The sequence below is a fragment of the Silene latifolia genome, chromosome 3 (assembly GCF_048544455.1).
Source record: "Silene latifolia isolate original U9 population chromosome 3, ASM4854445v1, whole genome shotgun sequence".
Lineage (NCBI taxonomy): Eukaryota > Viridiplantae > Streptophyta > Magnoliopsida > Caryophyllales > Caryophyllaceae > Silene > Silene latifolia.
In genome coordinates, this window is record NC_133528.1 from 144,689,414 (window position 1) to 144,697,018 (window position 7,605).

The 7,605-nt window shown below is 37.6% G+C and overlaps 1 non-coding gene across 1 annotated transcript; it reads left to right on the forward strand.

Annotated features, from left to right (window-relative positions):
* Positions 1-7,257: 7,257 nt before the first annotated feature.
* On the forward strand, positions 7,258-7,364 carry LOC141650161 (small nucleolar RNA R71). The gene has a single exon (XR_012546212.1). It is a non-coding gene; the product is annotated as a small nucleolar RNA R71 (small nucleolar RNA).
* Positions 7,365-7,605: the final 241 nt, after the last annotated feature.

The window sequence follows — 7,605 nt, forward strand, 5'->3', positions numbered from 1 at the left end:
CTGTCAACTGGTCCACACATATCGGTAATGATTGGCTGACTAGAGTTTGACATTACTGTCGTGCGACGGTGGTGACCAGTTGATCCCCTTAGGTCATACCTAAAGGGTAACACTCTTAATTGATTATTTAATTGATCGTATGACGATACGGGTTAATTAAATCACTTAAAATTGACGGACGATTTTGGAAGTAATATTTACGTATCTCATTATAATTTGATTAAATAAGGTATGGTCTAAGTAATCGAATTATTTTATTGTTTAGATGAAATTATTGTTTAAGGAAACAATTGCATTTGAATGAATAATTTATTATAAATACAAGATGTTGTGATTTATAATTGGTAAATTGTTTTGGTTCAAGTAATTATGAATTACTAAGTCGATTTTGTATGTGACGTATTTTTATTAATGCGTTGATTTTTAATATGTTAAAAATGCATAACAATTTTACATGACATGTGACATGTGACAAATTGACAAAGATAAAATGGAGTCCATTTTATCTTAAGATGACCGAAATAATGGGGTGTATTAGGAAATTATTATGTTATTAACTAAGTGGTAAACATAATCATATTTGCCTAAACCTAGCCATGCAAACCTAGTGCCTCTTGTGAAGAGCACTTTGCTCATGCATTGGCCCTAAGAACTCCCCCTCCTACCCGGTTTTATGAAGAGAAAAATATAGGTTTTTCTCTTTAATTTTTACCTTATACACTACCAAAATATTAGGGTAATCATTCATTCATACATACATCTAAAATAAGAATTTTAGAGAGATAAAAATCCTTCCTTTTCTCCCTTCTCTTAGCCGAAAATTAAGAGAACAAAAATAATATTTTGGTCAATTTTATTTAAATTAATATTGTTCTAGTAATAATAATATTAATTTTATTAAGAGATTACCTTGGGTATTAATCTTTGGGAGGGATTCTACACTTGAGTCCTTGTTCATCCAACATTTGGAGAGCTCAAGAACAAGTGAGTAGGAGAACTCACTTGTGCCCAAAAATCCGAAATATCAATGTAAGGGTTGATGATTTCTTCCTTATTTTTATTATTGTTTGCATGCATAAGATCAATGTTTAATTTTATGACTAAATTAAATCATCACATATATGAATATGTCAAGTAATGAGATATAGATTTCTAACATAAACAATTGTTATTAACTATTACTAAGCTAATTTTGCTAAATAATTAATGTTGATTAATAATTAAGGAAAGATTCGTGCTTTGATTAAGGAAATATTGCTTAAATTAAGGGAAAGTTTCAGATCTAGGGTTATGTGTACAAACGATTAAGGGAGGGGGTATTTATAGGTTACACCCAAATTAGGTTTGAAATTACAACGAAGGGTAAAATGCGTAAAGGGGGTCCAGCCGTTGGACCGGCTGCCGGTGGTCCACCGGCTGGGAGTCCTCTTGACTTTTTTTTTTTCTTTTTGTCTTTTGTGCTTCAACATGTATTTTAAGCTGGCCGACCGGTTGCCGGTGCCTTGCCCGACTGGGAGTTCCTTGTATGTTTGTCAAATTCTTCCTTCTCCTTGTGCTCTCAGCCGGCCGACCGGCTGCCGGTAGCCTAACCGGCTGGGAGTTCTCTGTAAGTTCTTCCTTTTCCTTAATGCTAAATACAAGGGGGGGGGGTTGATAGGTTTATCGCGTACCTATGCAAAGATAATTACCCTAAACAACAAGTTAATGTAGCAATAGGGGTCGAACACAAGGAAACGGGAATTACGTCGTGAATTGCTATGGGTAGATTTTTATCAAGGTCGATTTTGATTTGGTTGTTTGATGATTAATAACAATAATGATGTAAATTATATAATAAAAGAGATTCTAAGGGGTTTGGGTCACACATGCAAAAGTAAACATATGATTATGATAAATTCGGTACTAATAACATTGTCAATTGCTTAGGCTTAAAGATACCCACCTTGCGGCATTAGCATCAACCATAGACCGGGTCCTAGAGAAACTCTCGTCCATGACTAGGTCGTCCTACTATACATGCTTAGTCTAATTCAATTCCGTGCCTCTCGACTTATAGAACGAATGAACAAACTTAATCATTTGAATAAGGCCTTAAACAAAGATTAAACGTGACGATGCAAACATGTGATAGAAGCAATATGAACAATATTATTATTAACTTATTTTATCATGTTTATATGTTGAATTTATGCATGGCTCCCCTAGCCCTTAGACTAGGAAATTTAGCTACTCATATTAAAATGTAAATTGCAAACTATATAAAGAGAAATGGTGAACATAATTGTATGATTTATATAAACTAAATGATTTAACATGTGAAAGAGATAAACTAAAGTAATCTAAACAAATTATTTAATTATAAACTATGTATAAACTGAAATAGAAATGTAGAAATATAAACTATAAATAGAAATACCTTAAAAGTAGAGAACTTGTATGGAAGAACAAATAAAACCAAATGCTTGAAATAACTTAGAACCAAATGTTTGAAGAACTACAAGCTTAACTAAATTGTAAACTAAAGAGAAAACTATTGAGAGAATTGTATTTGCTTAAGGCTATGTAAGGAAAATGAGACGTAAAAATCAGATGGCTAAAACCTTGGAATACCTCTCCTATTTATAGGAGAGGATAAAGAACGTAAACGGGCAAGATGCATGCGGCCCCGATCGGGGTTGGGTGGCCCCGATCGGGATCGTGTGTTTCCGGGTATTTTCGCTTAATTCCTCACTTAATTGCTTGAGGAATCCTAAGTGCGTGATTAATGACCCTTAATGCACCCGGGTAAATGCTCCATCTATCATCTTTAGAGCTCCCAAAAAGCATCCTAAGCATGTTGGAATCTTATGCTTTCCACCTTGACTTGGACTTGAACATTTGGGCTTTGACTTTGTTTGTTTGCAACATTTGCATTACTCATATTAATCCATCAATTTCTCCATGCAAAACCCAACCCAATGCTCCATGCTTAGTCCAACGCTTGGTCTTGATTAGCTTAGTGAACTTGGTGTATAAAATGGTAGGAAAAAGCCTCTAAATGCTTAGATTCCTACAAAACCGTAACAAACACAACAATACACCTAGAACACAAGATTAGCTCAAATATATACTAATTAAAGTACGACGAACAATAGAAACCGAGCTAAAATGAGGGGTAAAAGTATGTAAATTATGCACTTATCAAACTCGCCCAAGCTAAACCCTTGCTTGTCCTCAAGCAAGAAACCATATCCCATCAAATGCAATATCCTAACAAGCTAAGCATAATGATTTAAAAACCCGAAACAACATGGGCAAGGGATAAAGCAAGACATGGATGAGATTTACACGACGGCGTAGCATAGAAAACTTTGAATAAACCCTTAAGCTCTTGCGTGATCTTTTGACTTATGGACTCTCACGGGACACTCAAACTCTTTTATATGTGAAAGGACAATTTTGTGAATAAATACTCAACTATCCTCAACTTATAACAATGTGCCCGCAATCTAATATGGTAAACACGTCAAATCTTAGTAGGCCAAAACAATCAAATGTAAGCATGATAAAGAAGCCAAATGGGTAAGAAGAAGGCAATATGTAATGGGAAAGAAGGGGGAACAAATGAATTATGGATTGTGGAGCTAATGTCAAGCTAGCAACAACCAAATGTAAGGATGCTCAATCCCAATTCTAACCCAATTTTGCAATTCGAATCATAAGAAAACTCTCCAAAATATGTGTATAATGCATGAGAGTTTCCCACATCTTTTCTTCTTCTTCTTCTTCTCTTTTTTTCTTTTCAATTCATACTTCTCTTTTTTTCATGCTTTTTTTTTTCTTTCTTCTTTCTTTTCTCATTTTTTCATCATTTTTCTTTTTCACTTTTTTCTTTCATTTTTCTCGTTTCTCATTTCTTTTTCAAGAGCATTAAGACCAAGCTCACATGATATTCAAACTTTGAAACAAATTCCAATTGAGCACCCAAACAAGACCAAACAAAGCTACTAGCTCAACAAGGGTAGGCAAGTTATAATGTAGCTAGGGAAAATGTTTATGAAAGGGGTCAAAAAGGCAATTATATCATGTGAATGGCTCCAAAATGCTATAACAAATGAATGCATGCTTACCAAGAGATGACATGAGAACCATACTTGTTCGTTTTGATGAAACACACATCATAAGGAGACCTACACTCACCTAAGAGAGACCGGATATGGATGCATCGGTCAAAAAGAGGCTCTACCTTACCATTTTGTAGCTTGCCACAAGTCAAGATCAAGCCTATTCGGTTCATTCTCCATCTCCTACCTACTATGTCAAGACATCCCCATGTAGCTAATATCCCAACATGAAAGAATAAATCATTAGCAAAAAGCCATTATTAGGATAAGCAACGAGGAAAGTAGGCTACAAGCAAGCATAAAGCAAAAATTTCTCTCAAAAATTTTCAAATTTTCTACACTACATGCAAACTACGCTATATGAAAATGCAATATCTCCCCCCAAGCTAAACATAACATTGTCCTCAATGTGCCACAATTAAAATTACCCAATCAAACCATAAAATGGCTCAAAGCACAAAACAAGAAGGACTAGAGGTTATGTTTAATGGGTTGCAAGATCTAAACTAATATGCAAAGCAATTAAAAACTTACTCGATTTGCTAATCTCCCCAAGCTAGCATGAATTCGGGGGGATGTAGATGTTTCTTTGTGATCTTTAGTGAAGAAATGGGAAGAAACGAGAGAGAAAGGAGGAAATGAGTACCGTCGGGTATGCTTTGAATGATAGAAAGAAATCTATCTTTTTTTTTTTATCCGTATAGAACAAAGGCCAGGAAGTCACAGAACCACGACCCCGATCGGGGCCGCCCAACCCCGATCGGGGTTGACCTCCTCTTCAGGTTTTGACTCTTTTTCGCGTTGATTTAATTCCCTTCTTGTTTCTCGAAAACCACGTCCCCGAACGGGGATCTTGCATGGGGTTGCGTGCCAGATTCACTCTTCTCCATTTTCACCTATAAAAGACAAAAAGGAACATTATCAAGTCGAGTATTTTATTACTAATCTACGAAAAACAATAAATTGCAGAAAATTAAAAACAAAAATAAATAAAAGCAATAAAAAGCTTGGGTTGCCTCCCAAGAAGCGCTGGTTTAACGTCCCGCACGATGTAAGAAGCTATTTGATTAAAGTTTTGTCATTGAGCTTGCCACCAACCAAGCTCCATTTCATAGCTATCTTTGCATTCTTCAACAATTTGAAATTGTTCAAATAAAATTTCCTTTTCCTCTTGGCACTCCTAGCATTAGTGCCTTTAGCATCGTCACCTACAAAACAAACAACACCAACATCGTCCTCCAACGGATCCATTAGTGAGGATCCAAGCATAGTAGAGGCATAAGAAGAGTCCACAGTGCTAAATAAATAACAAGATTCTTGTAACATTGGGCTTCTAATGGTGTTGTTTTTGCTAAAGGAAACCCGGTCATCACCCACTTCCAAAGTCAACCTCCCATTTTTCACATCAATTAAAGCACCCGTGGTGCGTAAAAATGGCCTACCCAATATTGGGGTTTGTGAGTCCTCGGCCATATCAAGTATGAGGAAGTCAACGGGTATGAAAAACTTGCCAACTTTGACGGGAACATCTTCTAAGACACCTAAGGGTCGTTTTAAAGAACGGTCCGCCATTTGCAATGTTGTACTTGTGCATTTTAGAGCACCCATGTTAAGTTTCTCACAAAGGGAATAGGGCATGACACTCACACTAGCACCTAGGTCGCAAAGGGCCTTATCAATGGTATATGTGCCTATAGTGCAAGGAATAGAATAGCTACCGGGGTCCTTAAGTTTCGAGGGAGACTTATTTTGTAAGAGTGCACTACACTCTTCGGTGAAACCAATGGTCTCAACCTCATTGAAGGATCGCTTCTTTGAGAGGATTTCCTTCATAAACTTTGCGTAGGAGGGGACTTGGGTAAGCAATTCTAAAAATGGGATGGTGACTTGTAAATTCTTACAAACTTCCAAAAATTTAACAAACTTACCTTCCTTCTTGTGTTTTTCTAGACGATGAGGAAATGGTATTTGAACAACTTCCTTGGGAGGAGCATCCTCCACATCTTTCACTTTCTCTTTCTCATTGGGAACACCCACCTTCTTCGTAACAGCATCACTCTCCTTAGCATTCGGAGAGACTTCTTCAACAATCAGCTTGTGATCATCTTCGGGCAATTGGGGCTCAACATTCTTGGCATCAAGCTTATTCTTCCTCTTAAGCATCAATAACCGGTGAGGAAATGGTACACGATCCTTAACAAGAGGCCCTTCACTAGCCTTCTTCTTGTCATCTCCCCCAAGCTTGGCCTTTTTAACAACCACTTCTTCATCCAAAGTCATGGATGGCCCATCATAGCTTGAACCACTTCTCAAAGAAATATAATTAACGGTTTCATGTGGTTGCTCACCTTGGGGAGGTAGTTGACCATTCTTCCTTTGAGAGCTAGAAGCGGCTAGTTGAGCCACTTGTTGTTCCAACATCTTGACCGCGATACTATGAGCTTGATCATTCTTTTGAATTTGAGCCAATAGTTCCCTTTGCATTTGGACTATCATGCCCTCAAGCTTACCACCTCCTTGATTGTTTTGTTGGCTATTTTGTGGTGGATTTTGTTGGTAATTGTTTTGTGGGGGCCTTTGTTGATTTTGATAACCCGGTGGAGGGATATACTTTTGTTGTTGAGGGACATAGGCATTTTGTTGTGGTGAGGGTTGAGGGTTAAGCACATTATTGCTAGTGTAAGACAAGTTCGGATGAAATTTTGAATTCGGGTTATAAGTGTTGGAAAATATACCCGGTGGATATGAACTTTGTCTAAAAGCTTGAAAAGAATTTACCTCTTCAATGGAGGCTCGGCAATGAGCGGCATAATGACCCGCACCTCCACAACCATCGCAAACAACTATTTGACTTGTTGAAGACACGACATTGAGTTGTTGAATGGAATCTTTAGCATCTCTCTCCGCCAATTGTTGTTGGAGCAAGGCAATTTGAGCTAGCAAAACGGAGTTGTTGGAGGATTCTTCTTTACCTTTGGATGGCACAACTCGGGAATTGACATATTGGGCATCATGGATTGCCATAGATTCGATCGTGGAATGAGCAAGATCGGTGTCAATTTGATCAAACCGCCCATTGTTGGCGGAATCAAGAATCCTTCGGGACTCGGCACAACATCCATTATAGAATGTTATTGCAAGAAACCATTCATCTAGCCCATGATGTGGGCATTGCCTTTGAAGCTCTTTGTACCTCTCCCAAGCCTCATATAATCTCTCAAGCGCTTGTTGACGGAATCCGGTGATTTGGATCCTCAAAGTTTGAGTTTTCTCCGGTGGAAAAAACTTTTGATAAAAAGCAAGAGCCAATGTCTCCCAATTGGTGATTCCCAAGGTGGTGCGGTCAAGGCTATTGATCCAAAGCTTGGCCTTGTCCTTCAAAGAGAAAGGGAAAAGTATTTCCCTTATTTGGGCTTGAGTGACGCCCGTTTGACGGATCATGGAGCAATAGTCACAAAAGTTTTGCACATGCAAATTAGGATCCTCCAAAGGACTTCCCCCA